General features: G+C 44.6%; 1 protein-coding gene across 1 annotated transcript in view; it reads right to left on the bottom strand.

The window, feature by feature from the left end:
- The window catches only part of LOC132829788 (uncharacterized), a 104351-nt gene extending 91046 nt beyond the window's left edge, over positions 1-13305 (bottom strand). Inside the window, exon 1 of the mRNA XM_060847155.1 lies at positions 13243-13305. The gene's annotated coding sequence lies outside the window, so the exon portion shown is untranslated. The remainder of the gene's footprint in view (positions 1-13242) is intronic.
- Positions 13306-21637: the final 8332 nt, after the last annotated feature.

Here is a 21637-nt window from a genome sequence, read left to right on the forward strand (position 1 = left end):
TCACTCAACCTTACAGCATGATCCCTTTCCGAGTTTTCTGCCTTATTGTAGCATAGCAGAGAAGTATTGGAAATTAATTAACTCATAAATTTATATAAATTAATAAAGTAATTGACTGAGTAGAGATGGCTGGGCAGGTGATGTGCTCTAACTATATAATGTGGGAGTTGGCTGCTTATGCCCGAAACGTCGAATTTCCTCTTCCTTGGATGCTGCCTGACCTGCTGCGCTTTTCCAGCAACACATTTTCAGCTCTGATCTCCAGCATCTGCAGACCTCACTTTCTCCTCGAATATATTAAAGGAAGCAAAGAAATGGCAGAAGAATTAAATGGGTACTTCAGATCTGTGTTCACTGGGGAAGACACAAGCAATCTCCTGAGGTAACAGTGGCTGAAGGACATGAACTTAAGGGAATCTATATTTGCCAGGATTTTGTGTTGGAGAGACTGTTAGGTCTGAAGGTTGATAAGTCTCCGGGGCCTGATAGTCTACATCCCAGGGTACTGAAGGAGTGGCTCGGGAAATCATGGATGCATTGGTGATTATTTTCCAGAGTTCGAAAGATTCGGGATCGGTTCCTGAGGATTGGAGGGTGGCTAATGTTATACCACTTTTTAAGAAAGGTGGGAAAGAGAAAGCAGGAAATTATAGACCAGTTAGTCTGACCTCAGTGGTGGGAAAGATGCTGGAGTCTATTATAAAGGATGAAATTACAGCACATCTGGATAGTAGTAACAGGACAGGACAGAGTCAGCATGGATTTATGAAGGGGAAAATCATGTTTGATTAATCTTCTTGAATTTTTTTGAGGATGTAACTCTGAAGATGGACGAGGGAGATCCAGTAGATGTAGTGTACCTGGACTTTCAGAAAGCTTTTGATAAAGTCCCACACAGGAGGTTAGTGAGCAAAATTAGGGAGCATTATTGGGGGCAGAGTACTAGATTGGATTGAAAATCGGTTGGCTGATAGGAAACAAAGGGTAGTGATAAACGGCTCCATTTCGGAATGGTAGGCAGTGACCAGTGCGGTACCACAGGGATCAGTGCTGGGACTGCAGCTTTTTACAATATATGTTAATGATATAGAAGATGGTATCAACAATAACATTTGCAAATTTGCTGATGATACAAAGCTGGGTGGCAGGGTGAAATGTGATGAGGATGTTAGGAGATTACAGAGTGACCTGGACAAGTTAGGTGAGTGGGTAGATGCATGGGAGATGCAGTTTAATGTGGATAAATATATGGTTATCCACTTTGATGGCAAGAACAGGAAGGCAGATTACTACCTCAATGGAATTAATTTAGGTAAAGGGGCAGTACAGAGAGATCTGGGTGTTCTTGTACACCAGTCAATGAAGGCAAGCATGCAGGTACAGCAGGTAGTGAAGAAAGCTAATAGCATGCTGGCCTTCATAACAAGAGGAATTGAGTATAGAAGCAAAGAGGTGCTTCTGCAGCTGTACAGGGCCCTGGTGAGACCACACCTGGAGTATTGTGTGCAGTTCTGGTCTCCAAATTTGAGGAAAGACATTCTGGCTATTGAGGGAGTGCAGCGTAGGTTCACGAGGTCAATTCCTGGAGTGGAGGGATTACCTTACACTGAAAGACTGAAGCGACTGGGCTTGTATACCCTTGAGTTTAGAAGACTGAGAGGGGATCTGATTGAGACATATAAGATTATGAAAGGATTGGACACTCTGGCAGCAGGAAACATGTTTCCGCTGATGGGTGAGTGCCGAACCAGAGGACACAGCTTAAAAATGCGGGGTAGACCATTTAGGACAGAGATGAGGAGAAACGTTTTCACCCAGAGAGTGGTGGCTGTGTGGAATGCTCTACCCCAGAGGGCAGTGGAGGCCCAGTCTCTGGATTCATTTAAGAAAGAGTTGGATAGAGCTCTCAAAGATAGTGGAATCAAGGGTTATGGAGATAAGGCAGGAAGCGGATACTGATTAGGAATGATCAGCCATGATCATATTGAATGGCAGTGCAGGCTCGAAGGGCTGAATGGCCTACTCCTGCTTCTATTGTCTATTGTCTCTTGTTCTTTTTCAAACTTACGGCTAATTTCCTACCAGCTAATCAGGGCATAGCTTCCCTGTGATGTCACTTCAGTATTTCGCACGGCTCAGTGAGTTTTATACTCACTCAGTTTTACTGCTGCTGCACTACCTGCTGGCCACTCTCTGCAGATCAGGCTGCGCTCCCTGAGCTCAGTGCATTTTGTACTCAGTTGAAAATGTGTTGCTGGTTAAAGCACAGCAGGTCAGGCAGCATCCAAGGAATAGGAAATTCGACGTTTCGGGCATAAGCCCTTCATCAGGAATGAGGAGAGGGTGCCAGGCAGGTTAAGATAAAAGGTAGGGAGGAGGGACTTGGGGGAGGGGCGATGGAGATGTGATAGGTGGAAGGAGGTCAAGGTGAGGGTGATAGGCCGGAGTGGGGTGGGGGCGGAGAGGTTAGGAAGAAGATTGCAGGTTAGGAGGGCGGTGCTGAGTTGAGGGAACCGACTGAGACGAGGTGGGGGGAGGGGAAATGAGGAAACTAGAGAAATCTGAGTTCATCCCTTGTGGTTGGAGGGTTCCCAGGCGGAAGATGAGGCGTTCTTCCTCCAACCGTCGTGTTGTTATGTTTTGCCGGTGGAGGAGTCCAAGGACCTGCATGTCCTCGGTGGAGTGGGAGGGAGAGTTAAAGTGTTGAGCCACGGGGTGGTTGGGTTGGTTGGTCCGGGCGTCCCTAAGGTGTTCTCTGAAGCGTTCCGCAAGTAAGCGGCCCGTCTTTTATCTTAACCTTTTATCTTACCTTTTATCTTTTATCTTAACCTGCCTGGCACCCTCTCCTCATTCCTGATGAAGGGCTTATGCCCGAAACGTCGAATTTCCTATTCCTTGGATGCTGCCTGACCTGCTGTGCTTTAACCAGCAACACATTTTCAACTGTGATCTCCAGCATCTGCAGACCTCATTTTTTATCCGAGCATTTTGTACTCACTCTGTGCTGCTGCTGCTGCTGTTCTGCCTTCCGAGCACTCCCCACAGACAAGGCAGAGAAAAGCTTTTTCACCCAGTGGGTGGTGGGAGTCTGTAATGCACTGCCATGGAGGATGTTGTGATTGTGACAAGGTTAGCCAGGTGGACCTGATAGAACATGAGTTCCATGGTTGGCGCTGCTAACCTGGTCCAAACAGGGAGGCCTGGCTGACAGATATAAACAGCAGGGTCAGAGTTTTTGTTTGTTCTGACAGCTGGCTCCGAGGGAGCTGAATCAGTGTCAAGGATTCTCCACATGCAAATAAAGAGTTACTTGGAGATGGGATATCGGCCTCTGTGGAGTTATTTCAGTAGCAACAAGTGAAAAAATTTGCTCCTGAAGAAATTCACTCACAACAGTTGTCTTTCAATTGGAGTAAGCATTTCTGGTATCATGCTATTATTTGGGAAGCTTGACTCATTCAATCCTGCTGTAAAAACATGTGGGAAGAATGCATTATTTTTCCCGACAAATGATATTGGGGCAGGTGAAAAGTAATGAGTAACTCACTTGACAGCTTGTGGGCCTGCAGTTTTTTTAATTATTAGGGGTCCAACTTTTCCTGAGGCACCAGACATTAAAACTTTTCAAGAGTGGATGGATTTGGTTAGGAAATACTATGACATCAAACCTCCTCTGCTTTTGAGATGCTACTGATTTTACTTGACAGTTTGAAAGCCAGGGAAATCTGTGTCAAGGTTTTGATGAGGTTAAGAGAATTAGCAGAAGCATGAGACTTTGGTTTAACCCTGCATGAAATGCTGAGACATCATTTGGTATATGGGATTAATGATGTAACCATGTAGAAGTGCCTACTAGCTGAAGTCCAACTGGACTTCAAACAATCACTACAACTGGCTTTGTCATTAGAAAATATGGCAAGTGGAGCATATGAGTTACAGGATATGTTGATGGAAGTGGACATCATCACCAAGCCGACTGAGTTTGGTGACACGACATGATGCATAAGTCCACTGAGGACATATCCTGAACAGATAGGTTCTCAGTCAGCCCACAACAAAGCCCCAAAACAAAGCCAAGCCTTGGCCAAATGGTTAAAACTTTCTTCAAGGGGTCAGGGCTAGCAACCCATTGTAGTTGTTTCCTGTATGTGGACTTGAAGCAGCAAAAGGCCAAAATGGAGATTGATTGCAGAACCAGTATTTAACAAAATTTGGTTTGGACTCCAATCCTTAAGTTTGCGTAAGACCTTGGCTAGACTGAAAACCTGTACTGGGAGCCTTTCCAGATTAAGGTACAACTTCAGTTCTGGTCTCACGTGAGAAGCAGCTGGTTCAGTTACCACTTATTGTAGTAAAAGACTCAGGCCCAATCCTGAGGTGACAAAATTAGTTGAGAAAGATTCACCATGATAGGCTCAACGTTTTTTGATTAGAACATGGCTGTCGGAGTGAAGTCTTAATTAAACACAGGCAAGTTTTTCTGGAAGGTCTGGGGGCCATCAAGGTGAGCGTGCATGTTGACCAGGAAGCAAATCCACATTTCTGAAGGCTCACACAGTGCCATTTGCCAAACTTATAAAAGTACAGGCAGAATCAGAAGGCTGGAAAATGAAGGAATCATCAAACCAGTACAGCTTGAGGAATGGGCAGCATCAGCCGTATCAATTGTGAAGCCCAATGATCAGTTTGCCTTTTTGGGCATTTTAAACAGACAGTAACCCGCTTCTCACAGCTAAATAAATACACAATCCCTTGCATAGAGGACTTATACGCAAGGCCGATGGAGGGGTCTGTCCTTCACGCAGCTGGGCATGAGCCATGCGTACCTGCAACTGAGGTTAGATGATGATTCCCAGAAAAATATGCTACAATTAATACCCATAACAGTTTATACCAAGATACAAGATCTCTACTCGGAATATCTTCAGCATGTGCCAATTCGCAGACAATTGAGAACATTTCACAAGGTCTACCCCAGGTTGTTAGAAATGGGGAAAAGTGTTGTTTTTGCAGATATAGAAAAAGCATACAGAAAAGGGGTACAGCAAGAGAACTATTAACTCTGCCGGTATTTAGGGAAGAGTATCTCTGCTTTTCAGGGCATAATTATGGATAATTAAGTACTAACTTTAATGTAGACTTATTCAAGAAAATAATTACTTTTACCATAATGTTTAAAACGACAGTTTCAGCAAAAAGCTAAGATTACTGAAACATATAAGCGAAGCACAAAAAAGATACATTGTTAAGATGTATGTACAAGAATGGAATGTACCTATGGATAATGAAAGAAGTTACAAAGGGAACATCGGAGATAAAAGTTTAGCCTTATGACAGCATGTGCAAGGGGGAAAATTGCCAACTTGGAAAGAAGGGGGCAATGGGCAAGGAGCTTAGATGAGCAGAGGCGAAATAGTAAGAAAGATTGGGTAATGTAGGGATCGGAAGAGGTGACCTCACGTAGCTCAAAAGTATAACTATGTAATAGTTTGAATAATCATCACTTCAATTGCTCTCTGCAATTGGGGTCCTTTCTTGCAAGATTGTAGAATAAATTGTCTTGTTTCCAGCTTTGGTGGTCTCATCTAAAGGTTATTGAATTTTGTTTCTAACAGGAAGAACCAATAAGAGCACTTAGAGAACTTGGACATAGTCCTTAGACATTTCTCTAAGGTGGGAGTATGCCGTAGAAGGGAAGAATGTATGTTTCTGGCTCACAAGTGACCTACTTGTGATATAGAGTTGACAAGACCAGGTTACAACTGTTGAAAGATAAAGCCAGGGTGGTCAAACATGCCCCAACTCCCACGTTTGTACCTGTGTTTAGGTCTTGCCTTGTAACCTGGCTTCCATCCTGGCATCCTTAAGTCTGTGATTGAAAAAGAGTCAGATTCGGAAATGACCTTATAGACAAGATATAGACTTTAGGGAAGTGAAGAAGCAACTATCATCATCTCAGGTGTTGGCAACTATGATCCCGAGGTAAGTCTGGTGCTGGCATGTGATGCCTCCCTGTACAGCATCGACGTGGTGTTGACTCACAGATGGCCCAATGGAGGGAACGCCCTATACCATATTCTTCCTGGACTTTGTCTGATGCAGAGGACAAATATACCCAGATGGCAAAGGAAGATTTGCCAGTCATTGTTGGTCTGGGAATATTCCTCCTTTATGGATGTAAATTTGTAATAGTAACAGACCACAAACCCTTGCTAGGGCTATTCAAAGAGAACAATGCCTTGCTACCTATAGCTTTAGGTCAAATTAGTAGTGGGCTCTCATTCTAAGTGCATTCAATTACAATTTGGAATATATCCAGGAGGCTAAGTAACTAATGTCGATGCCTCAAGTGACCTCCTGCTGGCAAATACACTGGTGGTACCACCACAGAATCTATTCTGATTTTGAAACTTGCTGGACACCCTTCCGATCACAACTGACATCAGTCTGTGAACACAAAAAGTTCTGATCCTGACATAACTAAAACAGCTGGTTATTATGGGAGAAACCAAAGAGCATCATAAGCAGAATTGAAGTTTTTCTGGACTCGACGAGACTAGATCACCATAGAGGAAGTCATTTCATAATGGGGAGAAAAAAGTATTGCCCAAGCAAAGGTCACCGCCAAGTACTGGCTGAACTCCACTGGGTCATTAGGAGTTTCCAAAATGAAGATGTTGGTGAGAAATTATGGCTATCTAGATTAGAGTGGTGCTGGAAAAGCACAGCAGGTCAGGCAGCATCCGAGGAGATGGAAAATTGATGTTTCTGGCAAAAACCCTTCATCAGCAATGAAGGGCTTTTACCAGAAACGTCAACTTTCCTGCTACTCGGATAATGCCTGACCTGCTGTGCTTTTCCAGCACTACTCTAATCTAGACTCTGATTTCCAACATTTGCAGTCCTCACATTTGCCCTAAAAAATTATGGCTGGTGACCAGGATTGGATGCAGATAAAGCCATGTGAGACAGTGCCCAGAGTGCCAACAAGGATAAAAATTACCACAAGCAGCATCCCCTACATTTGTGGCAATGGCCATATAAAGTCTGGATTCAGTTATATGTCAGCCCTTTCATGGGCTCAAAACTTTTAGTCATTGCAGATGCCCATCCAAAGTACTGAATGTGCATAGAGTTCTATCATCAAACACAGGGGCAACGATAGAAAAGCTGCAAGCATCTTTTGCAATACACGGGTTCCCAATAGTGTTAGCCACAGACAATGGGCTATCATTTACCAGCAGGGAATTTGAGTATTTCCTAAAGTTGAATGGCATTCGGCATGGCATTCGGCATATGAGGATAGCTCCATTGTCCAGTGGTCTGGTAAAAAGAGAAGTCCAAACTTTGAAGGTAGCTTAAAGAAACAACCTGCAGCTTCACTTGATAACAAACTGTTCTGGTTCCTATGTAATTCTCGGACCACTCCTCGTGCAACTGTAGTGATAGCTCCAGCAGAGTTGCTGATGGGGAAAAGATTTTGCACCAGATTAAATATAATCTTTCTGGCCCTAGGGGGAGTAACAATGGTATCAGAACCACCAATGCCTGACACAAGATTCCTGTAAGCAAGAAAGACAATGTATTTCAGGGTAAAATATATGGTGCTGTAACTATGGAAATGGTGCTGCATGGGTAAGAAACATGGTCAATATGAGGTCAGGTCCCTTGACATGTGAAGTTAGGTTAAGTGAGGTAGTCCTGAACAAGCATGTGGACCCAATAAAAGCTGCAAACTCACAAATGGGGCAGAAACAAAACAGAACTAGACTCTCAGACAGCTGCAAGGCTATCGGAGCCGATGGGTTCTCCCCCTCATTCCTTTGTCGAAGAAACCTCAGAGTCTGAGGTGGAAACAGTAGATGTCACAGCGTCAATGCCTTTACTACCTGACGAAGAAGATGAATTTCTTTCAAGGTGTTCCAGGCACAAGAAGCGAGCCATGTCATCAGAAGTCACAACGAAAGGTCAGCCAGATGCAATATTTAAACCAACAAAGAGTGCAAACCATATAGATCAAGATATAAACCAAGTGCCAAGCTACAAAATTAGATGGTGAAGAAGCACTGCCCAATCACAACCAACCGAATATCATGAATGCACTGGAACAGTGACACCAACAGAATCCTTTAACAAATCTCTGAATTACAAATGAAACACAGACTGATGACTGCTTTGTCAAATACAAAGAACAAAAAACAGTACAGCATATAAACATGCTCTTTGGCCCACCAACATTGTACTGCCTTCCTAAACTAAAATCCTTTTGCCTTTATGCAATCCTAATGCCTCTATTCCCTGCTTATTTATATATGTGAAGATTCATCTTAAACATTGCTAGTGTATCCAGTTCCATCACCACCTCTGACAGTGCATTCCAGTTACTTACCACCTTCTATGTAAAAACTTGCCTCTCACTTCCCCTGTTAATTAATATTTCTACCCTGACTATCCATTCTATCCATGCCTCTGCTAATTTTGTAAACTTCGATCAGGTCACTCCTTGTGCTTCAACGTAAACAAGTGAAAACAAATAGAGTTTGTCCAATCTGTCCACACAGTTAATACCCTCCAACACAGGCAACATCCAAGTAAACCGTTTTTACACCCTCATTATCTCATTTCTGAAGGTTTCCCATTTTCCAGCCGTCCCTTTACCTGTGAACATCTGTGCCCAATCAGCTTTCGAAAGTTCTTGCCTCATACTGTCAATACATCTTTCTGGTAGTGTGGCAACCAGAACTGCGCACAATATTTCAAATGTGGCCAAGCTGAATTTGTATAAAGCTGCAACATGACCTGACAATTTTTATACTCTGTACCCCAACTGAAGGCAAGCACGTGATATGCCTTCTTGACCACCTTATCCATTTATGTTGTCATTTTCAAGGAACTGTGGATCTGGATGCATTGATCCCTCTGTATGTTGATGCTACTAAGAGTTTTATCATTTACTGCATACTTCCCTCCTGCATTTGGTCTTCCAAAAAAATCTTCGCCAAGATGGCCATGGAGTACCAGCACTGCATTTAAGCTCCTGAGCTTGTTCACTTCCGTCTGCTTTTCCTCCTTTTTTTCTTTCTTTTTCCCTTTTGCTTAAAGTATTTTGCTTTAGCGAGACATTGGTGACGGACCCTGCCTGAGCATGTTACAGGATCCAGCTATAACAGGCTGCAAGCATGTTCCGGGATCTGGTAAGGGATTCCGGTTATCAGAGGCTGCTAGCAGGCCTTGCGCAAGCATGTTTCGCAATCTGGCGTCGGAGACTGCAAGCAAGCCCCTATCTGAGCACGTTCCAGGATCCGGTTGCCCCCTAAGCTGGGAGCGGCCCCTGCCCAAACATGTTTTGGGAACCAGCAAGGGATCTGGTGATCAGAGGGTGCAAGCAGGCCCTCCCGGAGCATGTTCCAGGGCCTGGTTATGGCACCACTAGTAACAGAATCGGAGGAGGTGGCGGCAGCGGAGATCAGAGGCTGTATCGGAGCATCACTGCAGTAAGCACTCACCTTCTGTTGCCTGCACGTAGATAAGACTAAAACAAGACTTTAGTGTCTGGATGCTTCACATTCCTTTTGGCTTTGTTTTCTTTACTTCTACTGGTTGTTTTTTTAACCAGTTTTGTAATCAAGATGGTGCTGATTACATCAGTGGAGAAAAGAGGGCACTGAAGAGTGGTGACTTTCTTTCCAGTGGTGGCAGCACGACAAAGGAGACTCATGTCTGGCCACCAGGCTCATGGCCCATGATAGAGGGTTAACAAGAAGGACTCAAGTTTAAACACCTTATTTCTTCATTTTTCTGCCTTTACATTGTATATTTTGGGTTTTTTTTTGGTTTATTTGTTTTAAGATAGTGCCAGAGAGTGGTGAGATTGTGCAACACTTTTCACTGTAATTTATAACAAAATGCACACGACAATAAATCAAACAATTTAAAATACATCACCTAGCATTTGTCCAGATTAAACTCCATGTGCCTTTTCACTACCCTGAATGCATTTTGCCGCATCTTTTGTTAATACACCTCACTATCTGTAGCTCCCCCAATCTTTATGTCATCTGTAACTTTGTGATCAGATCTATATATATAAGTCCCAGCACTGATCCCTTTCATTCAACTCCTCGAACCTGCTCTTCCATTCAGTTTGATCATGGATGATAATCAAGCTTTATACCTTGATCCTGACCTCCCCCCATACATCTTGATCCTTTCAGTCACAACAGCCATATCTTCCTCAATCTTGAAAACACATAATGTTTTGGCCTCAACCATTTCCTGTGATTGTGAATTTTACAGATTCACCACGCTCTGTGTGAAAAAATTTCTACTCATTTCAGTCCTAAAAGATTCACTCCTTATCCTTAAATTATGACCCTTTGTCTGGACTTTCCAATCATCAGGAACTTCCTTCCTTCATCTAACAGGCAATGCCATCCTGTTAGAATTTTATAACTTTCTATGAGATCGTCCTTTCATTATTCTAAACTCTAGTGAATACAATCCTAACTGACACAATCTCTTCTCATATTTTGGTCCTGCTATCCCAGGGATCAATTTGGTAAACCTTTGCTGCACTCCCTCAAAAAAACAAGAACATCTTTGCTTAGATAAGGAGACAAAAACTGCACAGAATATTCCAGTTGCAGCCTCAATAATGCCCTGTATAATTGCAGAAAGGCATTCTTGTTCCTGTGCTTGAATACTCCCACTGTGAAGGCCTTCATCCAGTCTGCCTTCTTTACTGCCTGCTGCACCTACACACTTACTTAATGACATCCAGGCTTCATTAAACACTCCCCTGTCTTAATTTACAGCCGCTGAAATAATAGTCTGCCTTCCTACTTTGGCTACCAATATGAACCTCACATTTATCCACATTATACTGCATATGTCAACTATGTGTCCATTCATCCAGCCTGTCCAAATCACACTGCAACATTTCTGCATCCATCTCACAGCACACCCTTCCATTCAGCTTTGTATCATATGCAGTATTGGTGATATTACATTTGGTCCCCTCATCTAAATCATTAACCAATATTGTGAATAGCTGAGGTCCTAGTACCGATCACTGCGGTAACCCAATAGTCACTGCCTACCACTCAGAAAAAGTCTCAGTTATTCATACTATTTGTTTATTGTTTGCTAACCAGTTTTCTATCAATGTCAAGACACTAACCCCAATCCCATGTGCTTTAATTTTGCACATTAATCTCTTAATTTGGAACTTTGTCAGAAACCTTCAGAATGTCCGAATAAACCATGTCCACTGGTTCTCCGATTAATTGTACGAGTTGCATCCTCAAAGAATTCCAGAGATTTATCAAGCATGATTTCCCTCATGTTGACTATGTCTGATTCTATCACTAGTTTCTAAAAGCTCTGCTGTAAAATCCTTGATAATGAGCATCTTCTCCACTATTGATTCAGACTCACTAGCCTAAAATTCCCCATTTTCTCTCTACCCTCCTTTATCATAGCGAAGTTACATTAACTACCCTCCAACGTGTTGGAATTATTCCAAAGTCTAAAGAGTCTTGGAAAATGATCACCAATGTGTTCACGATTGCTAGGGCCATAACCGGTGGATTGGAAGGAGGCGAATGTTGTTCCTCTTTTCAAGAAGGGTAATAGGGAAATCCCTGGCAATTACAGACCAGTCAGTCTTACATCTTAGCAAGGCTTTGGAAAGAATTCTGAGGGATAGGATTTATGACTATTTGGCAAAGTATAGTATGGTTAAAGGCAGTAGGCATGGCTTTGTGAAGGGCAGGTCCTGTCTCACGAACCTTACTGAGTTCTTTGAGGAGGTGTCAAGACAAGTTGATGACGGTCGAGCAGTGGATGTTGTGTACATGGACTTCAGCGAGGCATTTGATAGGGTTTCCCATGGCAGGCTCATTCACAAAGTCAGGAAGTATGGGATACAGGGAGATTTGGCTCTGGATTCAGAGTTGGCTGGCTGACAGAAGGCAGAGAGTGGTTGTAGATGGAAAGTATTCTGCCTGGAGAACAGTGTTGAGTGGGGTCCCGCAGGGTCTAAATAAAGTGGTGCTGGAAAAGCACAGCAGGTCAGGCAGCATCAGAGGAGCAGGAAAATCAACTTTTCGGGCAAAAAGCCCTTCTTCAGGGGTCCCGTAGGGCTCTGTTCTTGGGCCTCTGCTCTTTGTAGATTTTATAAATGACTTGGATGAGGAGGTTGAGGGGTGGGTTTGTAAATTTGCAGATGACACAAAAGGTTGGAGATGTTGTCGATAGTATAGGGGGCTACTGCAGGCTGCAGCGTGACGTAGACAGGATACAGAGCTGGGATGAGAAATGGCACATGGAGTTCAACCTGGACAAATGCAAAGTGATGCATTTTGGAAGGTCGAACTCGAATGCTGAATATAGGATTAAAGACAGAATTCTTGGCAGTGTGGAGGAACAGAGGGATCTGGGTGTACAAATACACAGATCTCTCAAAGTTGCCACCCAAGTGGATAGGGTTGTTAAGAAAGCATATGGTGTTTTGGCTTTCATTAACAGGGAGATCGAGTTTAAGAGCCGCGAGGTTTTGCTGCAGCTCTACAAGTCCCTGGTGAGACCACACTTGGAATATTGTGTCCAGTTCTGGTTGCCCTACTATAGAAAAGATACAGAGGCTTTGGAGAGGGCGCAAAGAAGGTTTACCAGGATGCTGCCTGGACTGGAGGGCTTGTCTTATGAAGAAAGGTTGAATAAGCTTGGACTTTTCTCTCTGGAGAGAAGGAGGAAGAGAGGAGACCTGATCGAGGTGTACAAAATAATGAGAGGAATAGATAGAGTCAACAACCAGAGACTTTTCCCCAGGGCAGGACTGACTGGTACAAGAAGTCATAATTTGAAGATATTAGGAGGAAGGTATAAAAGAGACGTTAGAGGTAGATTTCTTTACGCAGAGAGTTGTGAATGCATAGAATGCGTTGCCAGCTGTGGTGGTGGAGGCAGAGTCATTGGGGATATTTAAGCGACTGCTGGACTTGCACATGCATAGCAGTGAGTTGAGGGGTGTGTAGGTTAAGTTACTATATTTTACATTAGGATTAAATCTCGGCATAACATCGTGTGCCAAAGGGCCTTTTCCGTGCTGTATTTTTTTTTATGTTCTATAAGTACAGGCATTAGTAACTTAGATAACAATGGTAATCCTACAAGATTTGGAATGTTGAAAGTTTCTCACTCTAATAGTTCAACATTACTAGATACAGGTTAATGACTCACCTTTTGACGACAAGGAGAAAACACATCACTCAGTAGCTGTTTGCAGTGAGTCTCTGCATAATTGATACTCTGTGCTAATGGCATTTTCACAATTTGAGGTTTGCACTGTCAGAGGAAAGAACAGCAAGAATTTAGATTCAGTCAAGTATGTTTTCAATATATAGAATAGAGTTGAGAGTGGGAAATGATAAAACATAATGATATTTTCAAAAATGCTTTATAATATACTAAGTTGCACATTTGTTTTCGGACTTAAATGACCTTAATGGGACCACATTTACTGGCCATCTGTTGTAGTTCTGATAAGATGATCGTGGGCATTTTTCTAATAATGATGGTTTTCTGTCTGGTTTGCAATGGTGCTTCAGCGAGCACTTAGTTTAGGACTGGAGTCACCTGTAAGCCATACAGGATATATGGTGGCAGGTTTGTGTTATCGAGGGGTACTTGTGAACTACTTCAGTTTTATACAATCTGGTAGTTTTCATGTTGTTCACGCCTTGTGGCTGCCAACAAATTACCTGATTTCCTAAATTAATTTATACAACTCGTTCTGACAAGCTGAAGGAAAGATTAGCATTTTCCTAAATATTTCCAAAATACGTTGGCCTTTAATCCAATCTCTTGGGTGAACTTTGCTAAGTTGAGAATTGGCTAAGAACAGAAAAATGTTGGAAAAACCAGTAGCATTATTGGCTGAATTCTAATTACCCTTAATAAGGTAATGGTAAGCTGCCTTTTGAACTGCTGCAGTCCATATGCTGCAGGCAAACCAATAATGCCCTGAGACATTGCCTCCAGGATTGCAACCTGAGAGAATGGCAATGCATCCAAGTCAGGATGGTGAGTGGCTTGGAGGAAAATCTGCAGGTGGTGCCATTCCAACATATTTATTGTCTTTGTTCTTCTAGATAATAAAGATCGTAGGTTGAAAGAAGAACTGTTGGTGAATTTCTGCTATGCATCACATACTGTTCAATGGTGTGAAGAGAGTGAATGCTGAAGGTTGTGGATAGGGTGGTGTAGTCACTGGAACAAGCGCCAGGTGGATCTCATTGACTATGTGATCCTTGATTGTGATTGTTAATCTGGGCCAGTCAGGAAGCCTAAGCTGACTGATATAAAGAGGAGATTCAGAGTCATCTTAGTTTAGGAGATTGACTTTATGCTAGCTGGTATTACAGTTAGTATGCCCCATCCCTAAACTGGCTGAATTATTTAGCTGGTTTGTTAACTGACATTCCTTTTAGTGAGGACTGATTGTTAAACTCCTGATGCACAGAATGTGTTTCAGGTGTAACTCAGTTCTCATTAGGGAATTGTTGTTTTCACTGGCTGGTTACAGCCTATGTTACTCTGTCCTTTTTCTCAAATGTTAATTTTGTGGTAGGGCTTAGCCCTTGGGCTCCAGTATGTGTCTTCATTTTGGTGTTTAGACTGAGCCCTCTTTTAAAATTATCAGATGAGCTGTTCCTATGGGGAGGCTTAGTTGTGGGACTAGGCCTCTGAAGATTGAACACCTGTGTGTGCTGGGAGGTGAGCATTTGCTGTATCCTAGTTTTGGGAGAAGATGTTGCCTTCAGGAATTGACCAAAGCCTTGAGTTAACTGTGCCTGTACTATGTTCCTGAGAGTAGGCCTGGTTCTCCATGGAGACTGTGGGATGTGCCCTTGGTTGTGGACCCGGTTTGTTTTTTTTTAAAGCAGTAGACTCCATTTCTGACAATGCACCTTGTAAACTGGAGTAGACTGTTCCTGGGAATGGACTCTATTTTGAAGACTCTATATTTGGATTCTGTACCAGAAAAGACTTTTTGATAATAGACCTGACAAACCAGAGTTGATCACCTGCACTGTCTTGTGTATCCCTGGGTCTGGCAGGCCTTGCTGGGAGCTTATCCTGAAAGCTGTCGCCCCAGGAGCTGGAGGGTGGGTAGGCCATCCTGTGAACCTGAAGGTTGGCAGGCTGTCCCAAAAGCTGGAGGGTGGGTAGGCCACCCCAATGCCTGTTACCCTGAGAGCCAGAAGGTGGGAGTCTGTTCTGAGTGCTGTTCTTCCAAGAAGGGGGTAATCAGAACAGGCTATTCTAGAGGTGGTTGGAAGGTGTTTCACAGCAGCCAAGAGCTGAAGGCACAGCACCAGAAGGTGCATAGGGACAAATTGAGATCCAGAAGGCTTGTGCATTACCCTGCATACTGTTGTCCCTGGGGAAGGGGATGGGCTGGCCTAGAGCTGGCTGGAAGGTACGTCAGGGTAGTCCACTGACCAGATGGTCCATCAGGGTGGGGGATAGCCCAATGCTACATTGGGAAGGCAGGTAGCCATCCTCAGTGCTGTCACTGGGCGGGTATGGACAGATTGTCCTAGAGGTTGGAATGTGTCTGGGTGGACAGAACTAGAAGGGGCATGGGGTGGACAGTCAGAAGGTGTGAGGTAGGCTGTTATGTGACTGGAAGGTGGAGAAAGCCCCAGTTTATTCAACCTCTCCCTATAGCTGAAATCTTCCAACCGTGGCTACATCCTTGAATCTTTTCTGAACCCTTTCAAGTTTCACAACACCTTTTTCCTATAGCAGGGAGATCAGAATTGAACCCAGTATTCCATAAGTGGGTATTGCGCCCATAAGTCTTAGTGAGTTTTGAGAAGATTTGTAGCTCAGGTTGAGGTTTTGAATGTAGGTTTACTCACTATGGGGCTCAGGCGAAGCAATACTGAAAATTCCTGCTTTCTATATGTTTGGGTTGGTGATATTATTTCCTGTTCCTGTGGTGGTCACTTCCTGCCCCATTCTCAGGGGATGGTAGATGGGGTCTACGTGTGGGTGGCAGTGGTTAGCACTGCTGCCTCACAGTGCCAGAGACCCCGGGTTCAATTCCCGCCTAAGGTGACTGTGTGGAGTTTGCACACAGTCATGCTCCCTGTGTCTGCGTGGGTTTCCTCCGGGTGCTTTGGTTTCCTCCCACAATCCAAAAATGTGCAGGTCAGGTGAATTGGCTGTAGTTAGGTGAAGGAGTAAATGTAGGGGAATGGGTCTGGGTGGATTGTGCTTCGGCAGGTCGGTGTGGACTTGTGGAAACAGGCCCTTCAGCCCAACACTAAGTAATCTAATGTAAACTGTTTGTTGACTGTTCTGGTTGGAATGCCATCCTTCCAGGAGTTCTTGTGCGTGTTATTGTTTGGCTTGTCCTAGGATAGATGGGTTGTCCAAGTTGAAGTGGTGTCCTTCCTCATCCATATGTAAGAATACGAGTGTGAGAGGATCATGTCGTCCTATGGCTAGTTGGTGGTCATATATCCTGGTTTGTCTGTGTGGCTAGTTTTCTGCGGTTGTCCAATGTAGTGTTTGTTACAGTCCTTGCATGATATTTTGTGAATGACTTTTTTTTTGCTGTCTGTCTGTCTCCCAACAGTGTGGAAACAGGCACTTTGGCCCAACCAATCGACACCGACCCCCTGAGTAACCCACCCAGATCCATTTCCCTCTGACCAATGCACCTCGCACTATCAGCACTTTAGCATAGCCGATTCACCTGACCTGCACATCTTTGGACTGTGGGAGGAAACCAGAGCACCTGGAGGAAACCCACACACTGGGAGAATGTGCAAACTCCATACAGTCACCCGAGGCTGGAATTGAACCTGGGACCCTGGTGCTGAGGCAGCAGTGCTAACCACTGAGCCATCATGCTGCCATTCAAGGGTCTTTCAAGTTCATTAGCTGCTGTTTTAGTGTGTTGGTAGGTTTGTACGCTGCCTATACAGACAATGAGCAAACTAATGTCATTTACAAAATGCAACTTGATTGATCAAATTTGAAGCAAAACACGTTATGTGCTTTGGGAAGTCAGCAGGCAAGTTTGTCACTGCAGTATTCCCATTCTGACTTGCTTTGGTAGCCATTATATTTGTCAAGTCTAATTTCTGGTAGACCCCAGGACATTGAGAGTGGGGCTTCAGTGATGGTAACACCATTGAATGTCAAGGGCCAACAGTTAGATTCCCTCTCATTGGAGATGGTCATTGTCTGACATTTGTGTGGCATGAATGCTGTTTACCATTTGTCACACCTGGATATTATCCAGATCTTGTTACATGTGAGGATGGATTGCTTCAGTATCTGAGGAATTGTGAATGATATTGAACAATATGCAAAAATTGGTGAACACCCCCACTTCGGACCTTACGATGGAAAGCAATTCATTGATGAAGCAGCTGAAGAGGGTTGGGTCTCGGACCCTATCCTGAGAAATTCTTACATGTTAAGTATGGCTCCAACCAGCAGAAAGTTTGACCCAGTGATTCCAGTTCTGCCCAAGATATCTCCATGCCATATTCAGTCAAATGCAGTCTTGATGTAAAAGGCTGTTGCACTCACCTCCCCTCTGGAATTCAGCACTTTTGTCCATTTTGAACTAAGGCAATAACAAGGTCAGGATCTGAGTGGTCTTAATGGAACCCAAACTGGATGTCACTGAGAAGGTGTTGCTCGATGGCACACTACATCACTTTTTAAGTTATGTTTGAAAGTAGACTGATGGGATGGTAATTGGCCAAGTTAGATTTATCTTTTTGTGTACAGGACACAGCTGGTCAGGCAACATCCGAGGAGCAGGAGAGTCAACATGACAGGCATCAGTCCTGCATCAGGAATGTTGTGGTGTAAGTGGGCTGAGAAATTGGGGCAGGGTAGCTGGGAAAGCATCAGTAGATACTGATAGGTCGGAGGGGAGGGTGGTCTGGATAGGTGTGAAGGAAGATAGACAGTTCAAGAGTGTAATGGCAAGTTGGAGGGTTGGGAGGGGAGATGAGGTGGGGGGAGGGGAGATGAGATGAGGAAACTGGTGAAATCAATGTTGATGCCGTGTGGTTGGAGGGTCCAAAGACACAAGATGAGACCTTGGCTGACTCTACTTCAAACCCACCAACTCCCACAGCTACCTGGACTACACATCCTCCTACCCCTCCTCCTGTAAAAATGCTAACCCTTACTCCCAATTTCTCTGCCCCCACTGTACCTGCTCCCACGAGGAGCAATTCCATTCCAGATGGCCTCTTACTTCAAGGACCACAATTTCCCCTTCCACATGATCAACAATGCCCTCCAGCACATCTCCTCCATTTCTCTCACCTCTGTCCTTAAACCCCACCTTTCCAACCCCAACAAGGATAGAACTACCCCTGGTCCTCACCTTCCACCCCACTACTCTGCAGCTACAACAGATTATCCTCTGCCATTTCCACAACCTACAATCAGACCCCCAGAGATTTATTTATTTTTTTCCTTCCCCACCCATATCTGTACTCCAGAGGCCATTTCCTCAATGAGGGAGTCAGAGTCCACATCCCCAACATTACCCACCCCAACATTACCCACCCCCACCCCCACCCCACCCTCCCCATCCTGGCACCTTCCCTTGCTGCCTCAAAAGATTGTGTTGCTGGAAAAGCACAAGCAGAAGCGACGTTTCGGGCAGAAGTCCTTCAGCAGGAATCCTGACAAAGGGTTTATGCCCAACACTTCCTTTTTCTCTCTGCTCCTTGGATACTGCCTGACCTGCAGTGCTTTATCAGCAACACACTCTCGACTCTGATCTCGAGCATCTGCAGTTCTTTCTCCTGCCACAAGAGATGTAAAACCTGCTCCCACCCCACCCCCTCACTTCTGTCCAAGCTCCAAAAGAATCTTTCCACATTCAGCAGAGATTTTCTTGCACATCCACCCACTTCATCTACTGTCTCCATTGCTCTAGACGTAGTCTCCTCTACACTGGACAGACAGGATGCCAACTCGGTGAGCATTTCAGGGAACATCTCTGGGACACATGCAACAAACAATCCCACTGCAACATCCTCTTCCCAAAGACAGGCAATTTCCTGGGCCTCCTCCACTGCCAAATCCAAGCCACTCAACAGCTGGAGGAAGAATGTCTCATCTTCCCACCTTGGGACCCTCCACCCACACGCCATCAACATTGACTTCACCAGTTTCCTCACTCCCCTGCATCCACCTCATCCCAGATCCAACCCTCCAACTCAGCACTGTCCTACCTGTCCATCTTCCTTCCCACCTGTCTGCTCCACCCTCTCCTTCAACCTATCAATCACCTTCCACCTGTATACACCTCCATTTCCCCCATCATGAAGGCCTCAAAGCCCTCTACTTTCTTTCCCACTTTTCTTCCGCTACATTTGATGACTGTATCGACACTGCCTTGTGTTCCCACGAGGAGGTTGAACAGTTCATCCACTTTACTAATACCTCCCACCCTGACCTCAAATTTACTGGGACCGTCTCAGACTCCTCCCTCCCCTTCCTTCCCGTTTCCCAGACCTCTCCATTTCTATCTCAGACAACCAACTCAACACAGATATTTACAATAAAACAACTGACTCCCACAGCTACCTAGACTATGCCTCCTCCCACCCTGCCCCCTGAAAAACACCATCCCATAATCCCAATTCCTTTGCCTTCGCTGCACCTGCTCCCAGGAGGTCCAATTCCAATACCGAACAACCCAGATGGCCTTTTTTTTTTCTTAAAGACCGCAATTTCCCCTCAGGTGTGGTTGATGCTCTTCACTGCATCTCCTCCACTTCCTGCTCCTCTGCCCTTGAACCCCACCCTCCAATCGCCACCAGGACAGAGCCCCACTGGTCCTCACCTATCACCCCACCAACCTCCAGATGCATCAATCATCCTTTGTCATTTCTGCCACCACCTCCAAACAGACCCTTCCACCAAGGACATATTTCCCTCTCCTATCAGTGTTCTGGAAAGACCACTCCCTCTGCGACTCCCTCAATAGGTCCACACCCCCCACAACTCAACCTCCACTACCAGCACCTTCCCCTGCAACTGCAAGAAATGCAAAACTTGCACCTATGCCTTTCCCCCCTCAATTCCCTCCAAGGCCCCAAGGGATCCTTCCATGACTGTCTCATTCTCCTACACCTCCAAACACATCCGCTGCACCCAATGTGGCCTCTTATACTTGGGGGAGACAGGCCACCTACTTGAGGGACGTTCCGGAGAACACCTCTGGGACACCTGCACAAATCAACCCAACTGCCCCATGGCTGAATGCTTTAACTCCCCCTCCCACTCCACCAAGGACATGCAGGTCCTTGGCCTCCTCCATCGCCAGACCATGGCAACACGACACCTGGAGGAAGAGCGCCTCATCTTCTGCCTAGGAACCCCTCCAACCACAGGGATGAATGCAGATTTCTCCAGCTTTCTCATATTTGCCCTCTTTTCCAACCCTCAGACTCAGCACTGCCTTGTTGACCTGCGATCACCTTCCCAACCTCCTCCCCCACCTGGCCAGACCAGCTAAAGTTGACAGTTTCCTTCCTTTTAACCAGGTAAGTTTTTCCAACAATTGATAATGGATTAATGGTCATCATTAATTCCAGATTTTTTTTACTGAATTCAAATTCCAACATCTGCTGTGGCAGGATTCAAACCCAGCCCCCGCGAACCTTAGCTGGGTCTCTAATAGTCTAGTGATAATACACTAGCCCATCACCTCCCCAAAGGATGGCTGAAAAGGAAAAAGAAATAGCAGAGAAAGATAAAGAAAGAGAAATAGAATTGAAAACAATAAACATAAGTAAGCGAAAAGAAACAAGAAAACTGGGGAATATCACATTAGCTTAAAGGTAGTTGCAAAGGGAAATCAGAATCTGTACAGTGTGGGAACAGGCCATTTGGTCTAACAAGTCCACACCAACCCTCTGAACCCACCCTGACCTTTCCCCCACTCTATTATTTTACATTTCCCCTTCCTAAGGCACCTAACCTACACATCCCTGAACACTACGGGCAATTTAGCATAGCCAATTTATCTGACCTGGACATGAGAGAGGAAACTGGAGTGCCTAGAGGGAACCCGTGCAGACACGGGGAGAATGTGCAAACTCCATACAGACAGTTGCCCAAGGCTGGAATTGAACCTGGGCACTAGTCTTGTAAGGTACCAGTGTTAATCACTGAGCTACTGTGCCACCCATGTCAGAAACTGATTCATATCTGGCAGAGATAATATTGATCATAATTTGAAGGAAATGTTCAAGTTTGCGTAGCCCTACCAAAATCCAAAAAAGATGGAGGCATTCTTCATCTCATTTGAGAAAATGACTAGACAAATGAATTGGACAAAAGTGGAACGGGCATTGCTCCTGCAGAGCTAGTTAAATTTCCTATACTTAAACATTATGTTCACTGTGAGAAAAGGTTTCTAGGCATTATGATGTTGGGAAAAATACTATATTGGCTGCATTTGAGTCCACTTCCATCTTTATTTCGTTTTAAAGCAACCTCTGCTTCCTGAGTTCTGTGGCTGATTGGAGCATCATTCATAGCATCTTCTAAGTGCAGACCAACCCAATGGTAC

Source organism: Hemiscyllium ocellatum, chromosome 2, assembly GCF_020745735.1.
Source record: "Hemiscyllium ocellatum isolate sHemOce1 chromosome 2, sHemOce1.pat.X.cur, whole genome shotgun sequence".
NCBI lineage: Eukaryota > Metazoa > Chordata > Chondrichthyes > Orectolobiformes > Hemiscylliidae > Hemiscyllium > Hemiscyllium ocellatum.